Source organism: Macrotis lagotis, chromosome 1, assembly GCF_037893015.1.
Source record: "Macrotis lagotis isolate mMagLag1 chromosome 1, bilby.v1.9.chrom.fasta, whole genome shotgun sequence".
Classification (NCBI taxonomy): domain Eukaryota; kingdom Metazoa; phylum Chordata; class Mammalia; order Peramelemorphia; family Peramelidae; genus Macrotis; species Macrotis lagotis.
This window is the reverse complement of record NC_133658.1, coordinates 91,566,630-91,584,519: the sequence shown is the minus strand read 5'-3', so window position 1 is coordinate 91,584,519 and position 17,890 is coordinate 91,566,630. Positions and strand designations below refer to the sequence as shown.

At 34.3% G+C, this 17,890-nt stretch overlaps 1 long non-coding RNA gene across 7 annotated transcripts in view; it reads left to right on the top strand.

The window, feature by feature from the left end:
- Positions 1 to 17,890, top strand: part of LOC141500931 (uncharacterized) — a 405,792-nt gene that overhangs the window by 110,813 nt on the left and 277,089 nt on the right. Inside the window, exon 2 of one of the 7 annotated variants that reach the window (XR_012472084.1) lies at positions 9,490 to 9,598. The exons of the other annotated variants lie outside the window; for them this stretch is intronic. This is a non-coding gene — a long non-coding RNA (uncharacterized LOC141500931). The remainder of the gene's footprint in view (positions 1 to 9,489; positions 9,599 to 17,890) is intronic. 7 annotated transcript variants of the gene reach the window in all.

Below are 17,890 nucleotides of genomic sequence, written 5' to 3'. Positions count from 1 at the left end.
TCCTTATTTGATTCTCTATGAAATTCTATGTAGTTCTTCAAATCTTTCTTTTTTTATCCTCAAACCTCTTGCATTATCATCTCCTCCTCAGCTGAAGCCTCTTCTCCTACTTTATGGAAAAATGATTGCCATTTTAATTTCTAATTTTTGTCTTTTAATATCCTTTAAAACTTCTTAATATTACTATTCATTTTTTCTTTCTTTGCTCCTGTCTCGGGAAAAGATGTTACTCTTCTCCTTGCCAAGAATAACTATTCTACTTGTGTTTTGATCCCATTTCTCCCGCTTTCTCCTAAATCTTGCCAAGAGAAATCTCTTTCCAACATTTATTTTCTTCTTATCTACTGGTACCTTCATTGCTGTCTATAGAGATATGACGTCCTTTCCTATCCTTAAGAAACAAAACCAAACAAAATGAAAAACCTTCCTCTGACTCATCATTGCTTAAAATTATTATACTATATTTTCCATTCCTTTTATAGATAAACTCTTAGGAAAAAGCCATCAGTATTTATTGCTCTATTTCATTTGCTCCAGTCATTTTTCAACCTTTCCCAAGCTGGCTTTCAATCTAACTGTTCAACTAAAACTACTCTCTCTAAAGCCATCAAAGATCTCTTAAATGCTAAATCCAAAAACCTTTTCTCCATCCTCTGGTCCTTATGCTCATGTGACCTCTATGTAGCTTAATATTACTTTTTTTGATATTCTCTCTACCATGAATTTTATGATCCTATCATCTTCTTGTTCTCCTGGGAACAACTTAGCCAAATTTTGAGAGGTTCATCATAAGTTTGACCACATGGTGATGATTTTTTGACCACACCTATTCTAAAGCCCCATATACCAGACAACTCTACTACACCCATCATATCAGTAATTTCTCCTTTGAGATTTGTTTCTGAACCCTCTTTAGAGAATTTTCTCCAGGAGGACTTCATGTTTTCTTGTCTGATCAATCTTCAGACTGCTTTACCAGTTCATAATTCATGTTCCGCCACTTAACTTTGTATATTCTTCCATTTTATTTTCTTGATCTTTTTTAACCTTTCTGTACATTTCATTTACATGCTTTTAATTTTTCATCTCTATAAAGATGACTTCAAGAGCTGAATAAACCATTTCCCACCCCCTTCAACTCTACTCTTATACCTCCAATTGTTGATTGGGATGTTCCATAGTCATTTTAATCTAATCATTTACAGAACTTATTTCCCCTCCACATGAAAGCCTCATTCTAACTTCTTTATTTCCATTAAAGCCATCATTATCCTGACTCAGGTGTAAGAGAGAGCAGAGATTTGGAGTTAGGAAGAATTGACTTGTATGACTCTGGAGTGATCATTGAAGCTTTCTTAGTCTCAGTGACTTCATCTTTAAATTGAGAATATTAGACTCAATAGTTTCTTTTATTTTCAAATTAATCAAATATCTTTTTATTTTCAATACCAAAATGACTTTCTCATCCATTTCCTTTCTACTCAGAGTACCACTATTCTAATTCAAATGCTCATCTGTACTCACCTGCACAATTGCAATAGCTCCTAATTGATCTCCCTTTCTTAATTCTCTCTATACAATCTGCTCACATTGCAACCAGATTTATTTTCTTTAAGTGCAGGTCTAAGCATATCACACTCTCCTATTCAGTAAATTACAATAGTTTCCTTTATCATTATCCTTTAGATAGTGATATTTAATATAAATTCATATGTTTGTCTTTTAAAATCTTTTGCAACATGTTGTAATTATTACTTCCCTTTGAATACTCTTGGGTCCAGTTAAAACTGACCTATTTCATATACATTCATATACATCATTCCTTTTCCCATCTCCATCCCTTTGCACTGGTAGTACCCTATGACTGAGCTGCATTTCTTCCTCATTTTTTGTGTTTGATTTCCTTCAAGACTCAAATCAAGTCCTACCTTCTACAAAAAATCTTCCTCATTCTCCCCAGAAATCTCAATTTCTCTCTCTGACTCTGTCTGTCTCTCTCATTGAACAACAATTAAGCAAAGTGGGATCTTGTGTTTTTCAAATAATTTAGAAAATTGTGTGATGGTGAAGATATGAAGATTCTTTTGTAGCACCACTTGTGAAAATCTGACTGTTCCCTATTATTTCCCTCTTGCTTGTATCTCCCCATTATTCTGTAACACTTTTGCATTTATTGTACATTCATCATAAATATTTTGTATATGATTACAAAGGCTATCCCAAAATTCTTGGTATAATTTTAAGTTATTAAGACTTAAGTTAGGGGTGACTAATTGGTGCAGTGGATAGAGCACTGGCCTTTGAGTCAGGTGTACCTGAGTTCAAATCCGGCCTCAGACACTTAATAATTACCTAGCCGTGTAGCCTTGGGCAAGCCACTTTAACCCCATTGCCTTGCAAAAATAAACTAAAAAAAAAGACTTAAGTTATTAAGTTCTGGTAAGAATTTTGGAACAATCTATATAAATTAATGGAAGCTTCTCTGAAAGGATACAAGCACTATGGAGGGCAGAGACTTTCAGTTTTAGCTCAGCATCCTCTCTCCCATCTATCCATCTATTTCACAATAAGCCCAATGAGATCTCATATTTTCTACATTGTTTAAACAATTTCATATTGGTAAAAATATGAGGTTTGTTGTATAACACTACTTGTGAAAGTCCATCTATTTCCTAGAAATACCATCTGTCACACTCTCCAAATAGTGATGTATTGATAAAGGTTTAAGCAAACACTTTCTGGAAAATGTACATATGATACACTTTTAAGTTTAAAATGTATTATTCACATTTTCTCTATAGCTTTCTTATTTCTAAATAAAAATCTGTCTATCTATCTGTCATTTATAGCATTTGTTATAAATTTCTAAAATGTAAATGCTCAAATCTAGAAATTTAGCAACCAGTACTTAAGATTTCACTAACACTTTTGGAATACCCTGCATGATAGCTGTATTATTTTTTAACAGTGCTTGTGAAATCTCTCTTCATTTCAATTAGAAATCATATTTTCAATTCAAAGAAGATCTTATTTTACCATACATCATTTTCTCATTTTCAAGAGATAGCTAATGGCAATATATTCTCATGAGTGTGAGAAGAAAGGAATATATTTTTTTAAATTCTCTTAATCTCCAGGTCTAGAAGAGATGTGGAGTTGGCAATCATCATGAGTATATGTACTAAAGCCTAAACCTAACCCACATTAACTGTTCCCTAGTCCTTTGCTGAAATGGGCCAGAAGCAACATGGTTTGTACATAAGAGGGAAAAATAGTTCAACCCTTTCACATGAACTTATTTGGAATATTTACCCTGTTTGCCATGGATTAGTGGCATAGGAAAAGTAAAAGTTTACATAAGAAAAGTTTAAAACTTTCCCAGATGGGTGAAATTGTTCTTTATAAGAACTTTTGGAATGATCTAAAAACTAGCTGTCTCCTTGTCCCTTCAAGCCTTCCAAGTTTATGAGATATTTAAATCCAAATTACCATGTTATAATTAAGTTAGCTTTTTGATTCAAATGTGTTGTAGAAATACTTTCAATTTTTAATTAGAATTTTGCCCATCAACTCAAAGAATCTTCAAAAACCACTTGAGGAGGGTATATGGTCCAGCCCCCATATTCAGGAAAACCAATTATTCATGTTATATTAAAATTAAAAAATCATTGATTGACAACAACTGACAACAACAATATGAGCTCGTGTTTCAAATGCAAATCAGATTGTTGTCTTCAGATTTTGCTTCTGGGGTATAAAATCTATCCAAGCTATTGAGGCTATTCACCTTTCATAGCTGAAACTGAAACTGAAACTTAAGTGTGTAAGGAGACAATGCTCTAAAAGGGCAACTGAGAGGAAGAAGGGAAAGGTAATTGGAAATTCCTCATTAAATAGGGAACTGAACTAACAAGAAAAGACAGTCACTCTGTATCCAATAACTGTTCTTTACTGGGTGCTAAGTCACCTCCTGAAAAAAATCATTTTGCCTGATTCTTGTGTGTCAATCCAGTGGGGGAACATGATTTTTGAAAGGCAAAAAATACATTCAAATGAAGTCTAGTTAAATACATTTCCATGTGATCTGTTCCTCCCTATCTCTGTCTCTCCCTCTCTCTCTCTGACTCTATCTCATCTTTTTGGTCTCTTTTCCTCTCTCTATCTATCTTTTCATATTAAATAATTCATTGATTTCCTCTCCCTTCCAGTCCCCAAGTTCTTTCCATTAATTTCTTTCCCAGTTTCCAATTACTTTTTCACTTAGTTATTATTAAAACAGGAAATAGAATAGTTACATTTAAATTCCTTTGTGGTTTTAGCTGTCAAGATAGGAAGGACAGATTGTGTCTGAAGTCTTGTCACTAAATTCCCAGAATGTCTTCAAACAGCAGCCTTCTTGATCTGCACCCTAGCACCTTGATATTTGTTCTTTTTTGCATAAAACATTTGAGCTAATATCATGGTGCCACATCTCAGGTTAAGGTACAGATTTCATCTTTATCAGGAAACCACAAGTGGAATATGCAAATAAGCAGAAGATACTGTTAAACCAATGCAACCAACCCCAAGAGTTGCTACATTAGGCTTATTAACTGATGAGACAGATTGAGAAGGTCCAAAGTTCATAGTCATTCTTCTATTTTAAATGTACTTATGAAACACATACACAGTTCATGATGACACCCTAGAAGAGAATAAAAAATGTCCGATTATAGGCTGGGGATTTCAGATTCCAGCATTCAGCTAGGAAAAATTGGTCTCTCTCATATGGTTTTCAGAGTTTTTCTTCTCCATTATACCAGGACAGACAGGAAAATATAAAATGAAAGGACAGGCACAACCAGAGCTATTTCTGAGAAATTGTATTAGATCAATCAAATTTTGACTGAATAAAAGAATAAAAGAACACAATTAAAACTGGGTATTAGTTATACAGCCAATAAAAGAGAGGGTAGTAGGTCTAGGTAAGAATCTAAGTATGTATATCTAGGGTCTTTTTTTTTTCTCATGGTTTTTCAGTCCTCCAAACAAATGCCTCTGATTAAAAACAAAACAAAATAAACAAAACCCATAATCTTATGACAAGCCACTTGTCCTTTAGCTTTCTCTCTGAGTTTCTCTTGGACGACTGAGTTTGCAAATGCCACTGCTAGTGGTCACCAATTTTTTTTCTGTTGTAGGGTTCCTGCCAGTGGTTAAGCAACCATTACCAGAAAGGTGAGGTTATTAAAATAATGAACACAGTAGAGTCTTTAAATGACTTATTGGGACAAAAATTAAATTGAACCCATTCGGAAGCAATCAATTATGGTGCAACAAGCATAGAACACATTTTGACTGCTTACTGCCTCCTAGGAAAATTTATTGATTGTTGAAGTAGAACTCTATAGACCCATTAAAGATATGGATTATTTCCAGACCAGTTGCTATCTATTTATACCACATTATCTTATCCTTGAGAGATTAAATATCTTGAATTTAAGATTATATAATTATTTAATTCCATATTGTTGTCAGTCTAATTTAGAGTGACTATGAGGAGAATATCCAGGTTGGTACAGATTGATGATTTCAGCTGGTCCCTTTCCTACTTCTTTCCATAATGTATCACTACTGTTTAACACAGAAACTATCACATTTGGTTGTTTTCCTAGTGTACTTATTTTGGGTGCTCTTGGCAAACATAATGGAAGGCTTTGCTATTTCTTTCTCCATCTTATTTTACAGATTAGAAAACTGAGACAAATAAGGTAAAGTGACTTGCCCAAGGTCACACAGGTAGGAAGTGTTTGAGGCCAACTTTGAACTCAGGAAGATGAGTCTTCTTGAGTCTAAGCCTGATATCTACCCATTGTACAACCTAACTATCTATATTGATATTTCTCTCTGTTTTTGTGTGTATATATGTGTGTGTGTGTGTGTGTGTGTGTGTGTGTGTGTATGTTTATATAAGCTTATGTGCCTACAAATACATACACATAATTATATATATATATGCACATATATATATCTGCACACATATACAAATTGGTGAGGGGGATTTAGAAGTTAAGTAACTTGTCATTTAAGTTTGATTAAAATATATAAGAGGTAGGATTTGAATCCAGGTCTCTGGTCCTCAAGGCAGGCACAAAGTCATTATTGCCTTTCAGGATTATTATAAATTATTCTTCAGTAAAGTGGTTGTTTTGTTTTTGTTATGTAAATAATCTGATTCCTAATGAGAGTTGGCTTTTTTAATAGTTTTGTGTTTTCGGGCTTTTCACTCTAATGGTAAACATTTTTCTAGTCAGGCTATTTAAAGCATTAAGTCTTTTAATCAAGACAACAGTCTGTAACAGTAATGGGCATGATTTATTTTAGGATTGTATTTAATGTCAATGCAAAAATTGCTCTCTTTGCCTCTTCTAAAATCAGAACTTAATCAACAAATGCATTCTGATTCAGATTATGTTGTATAATTTCTAATTTCCCTTGTAATCACCACCTTAATCTTCTTCAAGATAATTATGTCAAATTGCACAGTCTTTTTTCCTGCCCTTTTCTCAATGCAATCATTGACTTGCTCCTAATATTCAGTGTAAAATTCATTCTTATCATCAAGTTGAAAATTTTCCTAAATCTTTCTAAGAAGAAACACTCCACATAGCAAGTTACATACTTAGTGCTAATAATATTTTTCACATAAAAAGATTCAATGATGAAAAGTGGCAAGAAGTTGGTTTTTAGACTTTGGATAACTGTTATTTCTTAAATAAATTGTGAGTATAGCTAACTTTCATTTTTAATTACCCCAGACAGTCAAAGCCATCCTATAAGACAAGAACACTTCTGGGAGTTAAAAGCAGTGGACCCACATTCTGAATTTATACAAATTTCATTGCCCATCCAGAATCTATTATTATGCTAACACTGGTCCTTTGAATTCTCAACTAACTCTCAGAAGATGAATTTCCTTCCCAAAGTAAAAGACTCATCACAGACTCATAAGCAGAACTAGACCTTGGGAAGAAGTCAGTACTGAATTTAAATCATTTTAACTGAACCTGGGGATTGGACTGCTATCAACTCCTGCTGACTCATGTGGGAAGGAAAGAGAGTTGATAAATATTTCTAGAAGTTTTGAAGGACTTAGGTCCAAAAGTTTAAAGCAAATTATTAAATAGACCAGTGAACAAATAGTGGAACAGATGGACAGGTATTTTGATGATAGCAATAAAAATCTATTGGATGTTTAAAATAAACAAGATTGTTCATGTCCTCAAGGAACTTACATAAATTGGGAGTAGGAGTAGGAGGTAACACATAAAGAAGATGTAGCAAGAGATAAAGGGAAATAAACAGACTCCTGGAAAAGTAAGGGGGATGATCCAAGGGGCAGAGTTCAAGGAAAGGGGTTGCAGATAAATTATTTTGAGTTCTAGGAAAAGGAAAGAGAGACAGAAATGGACACATCTCTTGAACTCCAGAGATCTGTACTGTAGTAGATAAACTGGGCAATGGCAGAGATAGAGCAGGTCAAAGATCTTGTATTGTGTAGTAATGAGATTCATATTGTGAGTAACCTTTTTTTCTTTTCATATGGGGAGAGATAAGATGAAGTTTTAAAAAAAATTTTAAAAAGAAGGAAGGTAGGCAAGCAGCAAGGAGAAATAAAGGGAAGAGGAATGGAGGGAATGAGGAAAGCCTGTATTGTTAGAAGTAGTTCATGTTAAAAAGACTTCATTTTAGTCAATTGTAAAATATAGTTTTAAGAGGGACATGTGAGTAGGGATTATTTCCTCTTTTTTCATTCCTAATGCTCTAGCCTATGCATAATATACTACATAATTTAATATAATCATATTACATAATACATAGTTATATAATGTAATAAAAATACATACCTAGAATATGGTAAACATTGAATAAATATTTTCCAAATAACTGATTGATGTCTAAAGGAGAACAAAATGGAACATAACTAGAAACCATTTCTAATGAGAATAATAAGAGTATAGATGTCTGTCTTGGAAAAAGGAAGACAGTGTCAATTGATAGATCTCTTCAAATATCTGAAGGAACTTTTAATAAAGTCAGCTCTGATGTCTGATGTGACTTGTAATGAACTTCCAATGCTATAGTAGTTGGATGTAATTCTAACAGGTAGGTATATGCCCATCAATTGAGGAATGTTTAATCAAATTGTAGTGTATGAATGTAATGGAATATTTCAGTGCTCTAAGAAATGATCTATGTGATGGATACATTTATTGTAACAAGAGAAAAAGATTACAACACATCAAAAAAAGATCAAGGACAAATGTAGCAAAATTATAAAGCTCAAACAGGATTCAAATGAGGAGATATGAGAAGACACTACCAACCTACTTCTTTGTGGCCATGGGAGGTCCATAGATTTGCACATATTTTTAGACTTTTTCAGCATATTGGATCAGTTGTGTGAATGTTTTTAATTGAAACAAAACTTGGTATTTTCTATGGGATAGTTATCTGTGAGAGAGGGAAGAATATTTTGGATAATCAGGACTAAGTAAATAAAAACTTATCTTAAAAAGACAGTATAAGTTCAATGAATGTAGAAACTGTTTTTCTCTTTGCTAGTATTTGTAACCCCAGAACTAGCAAAGTGCCTAGAAAATAGCAAGTACTTATTTAAAGTTGTTTTCGATATCGTCTGATGCTTTGTGAAGCCTTTTGGTGTTTTCGTGGCAAAGATAGGATGGTTTACCATTTCCTTTTCCAATTCATTTTATAGATGAGGAACCTGAGATAAAGAGGGTGAAATGACTTTCCCAGGTTCACACAATTAGTAAATGGCTTAGACTGGATTTTAACTCAGAATGATAATAAGGAATTGGATGGTGCCATCACAAAGATCAGAGTTCTTGGAAGTAAAAAATTCATGACTGACCCTGGAGGTGGAAATGTTCAGATTTTGATTCACAAACCTGTAAAAACTTTTCTAGAGATAGTAAGTTATTTAAGGATAGGCTGAATAACAAAAACTTATGCAAGAATGACTGAGGGAAAGAGAGAAAGGAAAACAGCCATAAGAAAAACTCTGGGCTTAGATCCGCAAGAGTCCAAAGGGAAATGTAGACCAAACTTTTATAGTCTTGCCCACTTCCTGTGCAAGTAAGAGTCAGGGAGAAGGGTTAAAGGGTGATCCCCACCACAAACACACACACACACACACACACACACACACACACGGATTGGGGGTCAAGTACCACTTTGGCAGAATGAGAGGCTGGAAACTGGAGGAAAGGCAGAGGGATGGGTTGAAGGTGCTCTTAGCTTGATGAATTTAATTTAAATAATTGCAGGGAATTTACATATGAGGTGAACTTATGCTGACCAAACAAGACACATTTCTTCTTCAATAAGACATTCCTTACTTCAGGTCTTGCACTCTATCCATATCGTAATAATTACATAAATGCTTATTTCCTTCTTTTTTTCTTTTCTTCCTTCAATCTGAATCAGTCTATTTCTTAAAGAGTCGATCTGGATGAATGAAAGAATATTGCTTTTGGTATCAGAGGACTCAGATTCATGTACCATTTCTGCCTTATTATTACCTGTGTGAACCTGGGTAAGTCAATTAACTAACATAACTCTATACTCTTAATGGTACTTCCGTTTCTTCATTTGAAGAACAATGGGTGAGGGGTTTAGACTTGAGTATCCCTATGGTCACTTCCTGTTCTAAATCTATAATCCTATGAGACATTTGCTTCATTAAGATTTTACACATCTTTTTTAATGTGTGTATCCTTCCTTTAACAACCTTATTTCCATTTTTATAGATGCAAGATGTTCCTTTATATTTTCTATTGAAATTCTAAACACTTCTAAGGAATTTAGTAGTTGTTGATGCAGTATTGTTGTTGCTTGTGTTCTCTTTACTTTCTTTAACATATACTATTTATTCATTGCATTGGACCCTCTTTTGCTCTCTCATTTTTACAGTATTTCTGGTAGTTTTCTTTATGGAATTTCTTGCCACCTCTGACTTTTCAGTTGTTTTTTTCATCTTAATTGGATCATTTATATAAACTTTGAGGTGATGCATGGAAGCAGCAATTTGTTTGCCTATAGGTCTTATTTTGCAAATCATAAATCTTATGTATGACTTTCTGGAGTTTATCCAAGTTGCCTATGTTTTTATTTGGTAAAAATATAAGAAATTATATGCAAAATTGATTAAACAAAATGCTTAATGTTCCTAATGAGAACTTATTTCTTCACTATTACACAGGCTGGTTATTTTTTCTTGTACTGGTCACATTTTAATCTGTAGTCTTTCTAACTGTGTGTTTATTCCATCATCACCTACTATGCTATTCTATCCTGAAGATTAGTGACCACTTCTTATTTATTTACCTCTTCTTTAGCTTCTAGGGGTAATGTGCAGTGATTTAATGTAGCATGTACTAACCACAACCTTGGGCAAGTCAACTGACACCCCTATGAAATGGGGAAGATAGCATTTGTTCAAACTACTTCACAGGGCTTTTGTGACTAAAATTCTTTGTATTCCTCAAAGCATTAAATAAATGACACCATCACTACTACTACTGCTGCTGCTGCTGCTACAAACTACTATTTATACCTTGTACTGAATGGATGGACAAACAGTCAATTTGGTGTTCACTGTCCAACAACTCCAGGAAAAATGCCAGGAACAGAACAGAAGTCTAGACAACATTTGTAGATCTGACTAAGGCCATCAGTTGTGAGGGTTTCTGGAAAATCATATCAACATTTGGTGGCCCAGAGAAGTTCATCAGTATTGTACACCAATCTCATGACAGCATGCTTGCCTGGGTTCTGGATAATGGATGATGCTCTCGAGATTTCCCAGTCACCAATGGAGTGAAAAAGAATGTCTCCTCACTTCCATGCTTTTTAGCATGATGTTTTCAGTCATTTTATCAAACGCCTTCACTGAGGATGAACATGACTTCAAGATCAGCTATCACACTGATGGCAAATTCTTTAACTTGAAAAGAGTACAAGCCAAGACCAAAGCAGAGGGAGTGTTAGTGTTTGATCTTCTGTTTGCAGATGGTTATGCATTCAATGAGCCTCTGAAGCTGACCTGCAATAAAGTATGGATTGATTCTTTGCTTCTTGTGCTAATTTTGGTCTAACAATTAACACCAAGAAAACCCAGATGCTCCATCAGCCAGCACCACACCATCCATATGTGAAACCATTAATTACAGCAAATGGAGAAGTTCTGAATACTTTAGACAAGTTCACTTCTCTTGGCAGTGTCCTTTCCAGGGAGGCGCACATTGTCAATATGGTTGACACTTGCATTGCCAGAGCTTACTAAGTATTTGGGAGGCTCCAAAAGAAAGTGTGGGAGAAAAGTGTTAGACTGATTACCAAACTGAAGGTCTATAAAGCCATTGTGCTGACCTCATTACTATTTGCCTGTGAAACCTGGACAGTCTTCCAATGCCATTTCAGGAAACTGAATTGCTTCCATTTAAATCGTCTTAAGAAGATTCTGAAGATCACCTGGCAGAAGATATCAAACACTGAGGGCCTTATCTTGAGCTAAACTGCCTAGAATTCTAACAGTAATACAGAGAGGGCAACTATGATGGATTGGACACATTGTTAGAAGGCCAGTGTACACTTGTCAAAAAGACTATTCTATGGAGAATCCACACAGGGCAAGTATTCACAAGGTGGGTCAGAAGAGCCAATACTGGGGCACCCTGAAGGACTCTCTTAAAAACTCTGGAACTGATTATGCAGCATGGGAGACACTGGCACAGACCTCCCAGTATGGTGCACCCTATGCTCCAAGGTCTATGAACAAGGAAGAATGGAAGCAGCTCAAAGAAAATCTACATCTATAGGTTTAGAGTACTCACCCCAGGGGGACTATTTGTGCCCAAACTGTGATAGAGCATTCTAAGCTTGTATTGGTCTCATGAGCCACAGTCTCTAATGTAGTGATGTCATTTTTGGTCTTCAATAACAATGGAAGAAAACCACCTTGGTCAAAAGGAGTAGTAGTTATTGCTTCTACTGCTGCTGCTTCTACTACTACCGCCTAACATCTATACTTTGAGTAGCAGTGATAGTAACTACTACTATTGCTGTTGCTGCTACTGCTATTTTTTTTTAGTTTTTTTTTTGCAAGGCAAATGGAGTTAAGTGGCTTGCACAAGGCCACACAGCTAGGTAATTATTAAGTGTCTGAGGACAGATTTGAACTCAGGTTCTCCTGACTCCAGGTCCAGTGCTTTATCTAATGTACCACCTAGTTGCCCCTGCTATTGCTATTTCTGCTAGCCAACATTTATACCTTAGATATTGCTGCTTCCTCCTCCTCCTCCTCCTCCTCCTCCTCCTCCTACTACTACTACTACTACTACTACTATCACCCAACATTTATATCTTGAGAAGCAGTAGTAATTAGTAGTTATTACTGTTGTCACTATTGTTGCTGCTACTACTACTGCTGCTGTTATTGCTGTTCCTGTCACTACTATGACCTCCTAAAATTTATACTTGGCTAGCAGTAGTAGTAACTACTATTGCTGCTGCTGCTACTACTACCGCTGCTGCTATTGCTTCTACTTAACATTTATGCCTTATATAGTAGGAGTATTAGTTATTGCTGCTGTTACTACTAGAATCATCACTTAATATTTATATCTTGAGAAGAGTAGTAGTAGGTATTACTATTGTTGCTATTATTACTACTACTACTGCTTCTGCTGCTACTGCCACCTCCTAACCTTTATAGTTTCAGAAGCAGTAGGAGTAGCTACTATTCTTGCTATATTGCTACTGCTATTGTTGCTGCTGCTACTACTACTATTTCTATCTAATATTTATACCTTGTACAGTAGTAGTGGTTCCTGCTGCTATTTTTATTTTTGTTGCTACTGTTATTGCTCCTACTCCTGTTGCTGCTCCTACTGCTAGCTGTCATTTATACTTTGGGTAGCAGTAGTAGTAGCTATTACTGTTGCTACTGCTGTTGCTGTTGCTGTTGCTGTTGCTGTTGCTGTTGCTCCTTCTCCTCCTCCTCCTCCTCCTCCTCCTACTGCTGCTACTACTACTACTACTACTACTACTACTACTACTACTACTACTACTACTACTACTACCCTATCAGTTGGTCTTTAAGCCTTATGCCAGACATGTTCTTAGTATACTATAATTATTATCATAACAAACTTGGAAGATAGAAGTATTAGTTCCATTTTAAGATGAGATTATATTGCACAGAGTAGACTCAGTGTACCTCACAAATATTTCATGACTATATGAATATTATGTCATGAGAGTTGCAATTTAGGGAGTAGATAGCTGATCTTGAAATCAGGAAAACCTATGACACAAATTACCTGTCTGAGTAAGTCACCAATCTTTCAGTGTGTCCTGAAAATTTCTGAGATAGTGATTCTTAAGTCTATGAACTAATTTAATTTCTTTTTTGATTGATGTATTTCAATATCAGTAATTTTCTTTGTTATCTTATATATTTTAATTTATGCACTTAAAATGTTCCCGAGAAAGGGTATGTGGTTTCCACCAAACTGCTGGAGTCTGTTGAATTGGGGTCTCCAAACTCTATAACTACAGAGCTATTGGGTCTATACTGATAGAGGGAGTTTTTCAGGCCAACGAAATCATAGGTAGAGACCAAATTAAAAAAAAAAAAGAAAGGAGAACTATTAGTTTCTATTTTCTCTAATCCTATTTCATTTTTCAATTGTCCTACTTGGTTTTTAGAACATAGCATTCATTATAAATCATTGCTTTAGAACGCCATAATGCTTATTGTAGACTTTTCTTGAAAACATGCTTATATTTTTCCCGTTTACATTGACACAATTTGTTTTTCTTAATAATGTTCTTTTCTGATTATACTATCTAATCCTTCTCTACTGTCAAAAGACAATGACAGTATTAAGTGTCACTGACCATCATAAAATTTGAAAAACAGGTTTTTTTTTTATCAGCTATATTTTTTTCATTACAAAGTATTACTTTCTTTTATTCATAGCTTGGAGAAAAACATCAAGACAGAGAATAGCACATTTGTATATTTAAAATCAACATTAAGTTAAATTTATGAAATTGTCTTTATTCTAGAGGGCAATCCTTAATGTTAAAAATGAAAGACTTGGGAGTGCCCAACTCCTCCCAACACTTTTCTTCATAGATGGCAGAAACTGGACTCTTCACAGACAGCATTTGCTGGCCTGCTTGGTTTCAACTCCACAGAATAAAATATCCTCCTTTTTGGGTTAGTCTTCTATTAGATTATAAACTTCTTGAGTGCAGAGGCTATCTTTTTTTTTCCTTATTTGTATCCCCCAATACTTAGCATAATGCTTGTTTAATAAATTCAATAGAATTAAATTGAATTTGTTAAATTGAATAGAACCTTTGGTTCAAAGTTCATTACTTGAGATTCTCTTTATTGGTGGTGATTGGTTACTTGATTCTCCTTGACTTCCTGAGAAATGAATTTGACAAGAGCTTGAAAGGAATCCTGATCTACTGGTTTCTAGCCCTGAGAGAGAAAAACACATAATTATATGTCAGATTTTCTTTTGGGAAAGTTCCGTGAGAGAAGGGAAAGATTTGGAAAGAAGTCAACACGGAGAAAAGGCATTGCCCAGGTCATGTCTCCATTCCAAGTTTGTTTCAGTAGAGATTTTGGGGAATTTCTTTATCACTGAGATTCTCTGTCTCTATCTTTCTGTGTCTGTTTCTCTCTCTCTCTCTCTCTCTCTCTCTCTCTCTCTCAATCTCTCTCTCTCCCTATCTGTCTCTGTTTCTCTTTCTCTCCTACATTCACTCTGTATTGTCCAGTACTCATATGTATACCTTCACTGATTTCTATTTTCTTATCTACTTAGATAAATGGATTTATTTGCTATTTGCTCAATGAGTTCTTTGTGGAACAGATATTTGACAGTGGGAACACTCTTCCATTAAGAAATAATGATCAACAACCTTAATGGACTAGCTCATTCCATCAGTGCAAAAATCAGGCACAATTTTGGACTATTTGTGATGAAGAACACCATCTGTATCAAGAGAAAGAACTGTGGAGTTTGAACAAAGACCAACAACTATTACTTTTAATTTAAAAAAAAGCATTATCATATTAAGTAATTTTGCTATCCCTTATACTTTATTTTTCTTCCTTAAAGGATATAATTTCTCTCTCATCACATTCAACTTAGATCAATGTATACTATATATGTATACTATGAAAACAATGTAAAGACTAACAGACTGCCTTCTGTGGGGGTGGAGGGGAGAGAAGCAAGATTATGGGGAAAATTGTAAAATTCAAAATAAATAAAATCTTTCTTTTATTTAAAAACAAAGAAATAATGACCAGGAACTCAACTTAAACCTAAAAAGTATTTCTCTTAGATTGACAATATTTAGGAAGTTATATAAATATATTCTAGTCTAGTACCTTCTCTTTGAAAACAGAAGCAGACTCTGAACTGATTACTTCCTCCCTTGGAGAAGGGTGGACAGAAGAGATTATAGACATCTATTCATATTTCTCTTCTGCTTCAACTAGATATTCTCATGTAAATATGCAAAATTTCCACCACACACACCTAACGCCTTTACATTTAAAAAAGAGAATGTTTTAAACCCAACATTCAGAGATTGTAGATACCATTAGAATTGAACATAGAAAAGAATTGCTTCTGTTTATTGTTGGATTGTATTTTTTTAACCATTTATGTAGTAAACTACTTTGGGATTCCCATCCTAATTATTTTTATGGGTTCATTTTGCCAACTTCTAATTTCCAAGAAAAAAGAAAGGTAAAGCATTATGACAAACATTTAGCCTTAAATAATGGGCAAGGTAAAAACCACTGACCAATTTGCAATTCTTATAAAAATGGTTTTCTCCTGGTAGGAATATTGTAGTCAAAGGGATGATGAAAAAAAATTTTTATTGTCATAAATACTAATGGATAACTTCTGGAGGCTAAAAAAGAACTTTCATTCAATTAACATTTATTAAGTGCTAACTACATCTCAGGTGCTGTGCTAGAGCTGGTTCAAAAAAAGGCTGAAAAAGTCCTGTATCTAAAGGAGCTCATATGCTAGCAGAGGCAATATAAAAACAACTATGTACAAATAAATAGACAGTTTTAATTAGAGGTAACGAAAAGAAGATGACAGAATTAAGAGGATTGGGAAAACTTTCTTGTAGAAGGTGAGTTTTTAGCTGCTTCTTCAGGGAAACCACAGAAGCTGAAAGATAGGAATGAGAGAGAGAATTCCAGGCATGACAAGGTTTTTTTAAAAATGAATTATAATTTAAAAGAAAGTCAACTACAAAGATTTGAAGGATTTCTGACAATATTATTTTCATTCAAGAATTAATTACTGAATGTATTATTTGCACAAACAAAATTAAAAAATAAAAACTAAGGGAGTGATTTCTTGAAACTTGAACTCAGGTACCAGTCAATTCTTTCATTAAGCTTACACTAATTTCCGTTCTGAAATTTTTGTAGTATACATTGAATGGGAATCTCTTTCACCATTACTATTTTCTATTTTCTTAAATTTGTCAAAATCTAGGTATCTATATGCTTATTAGCCCTTCTTAAATTCTTTCCATTCTTCTAAAGTTCCTATTATATTTAATTTATATTTTATATGAATTATAGTACATATTACCAATGATTCTGCAAAATGATTTTCGTGTGTTTTTAATTATGAACAAATCTTGCCATCTTTACTCATTTCTCCTCAAATGATCTGTTTATTCTGTTTTGCAGTTAACTGCATCTTCTTTCTGTATTCTTGCTTTATTTAGAGAAAAAAAGGTCGATATAAATGTTATTAAGTTCTTCTAGTAAGGACCAACTTGGCTTTTGGGCAAATATTCCCCATTGAGTACCAACTGTTAAATTTGTGTTTGCAAACATTCTAAAAACTGGTTATTACTATCCTTTGCCATCTCTCCTCTTTTTCTTTTTGTAAACTACAGCACTTTCACAGTAGAAATAGAAAGATCATTAAAAGACTGAGGGTCATTTTGATTTATATTCATGAATAACTAACAATTTGTACACATGGTCTAATCTTGCATCCACTTTCCCTTTGATTATACATACATACATATGTATATTCAAGCTTTTTATAGATGTATATAGTAGTAAAAGAGTTACATCTCAGACTTCTGGGGACATATTTTGTGCCTACTATGCATAATTTTAAGTAAAAATAATTCTAGAAGCTAATAAAGTCTAGCTAATTAATTTAGAACATTGATAAGAAAGAAGTAACTCACGAGCTAAATATAAAATAAAACAATATTTGTTTTTGGCACATAGTAGGTGTTTAATAAATGCTTGTTCCATTCTCATACCCTAAATCATTAGATAAATATTTTCCATCTGATAAGGTTTACCCCAGAACCTTGAGAGGAGATATAATAGCTTCCTCAGTGAGCTCAAATTGTCAGTGTCTGTATTTCATTGGCATTCAATGTCCTCCACAATATGGTTCTAAGCTACATTTCCAACGTTTTCTCACTCTATTTTTTTTCTTATATTCCAGCCAAATGAGTGCCTCACTGTCTCACATTTTTACTGTATCTTCTCTTGTCTCCGTGTCTTTGCTCACATTATTCCCTTCTCCTTTCATGCCTTTTCCTACTTCTTTGGTTCTTACGGAAATCTTTACCTTCAAAGCTCAGCTCAGGGCCACTTCCTCCATGAAGTCTTCCCCTATTGTCAGAGTTAAAAGAGATCTTTGCCTGGAATTTATTTATACAAGACTTATGCTCTTTAGGGTACCAATTCCTTCAGGGCAAGACATGAGCACTATTTCACTTTTGTGGTCTCAGT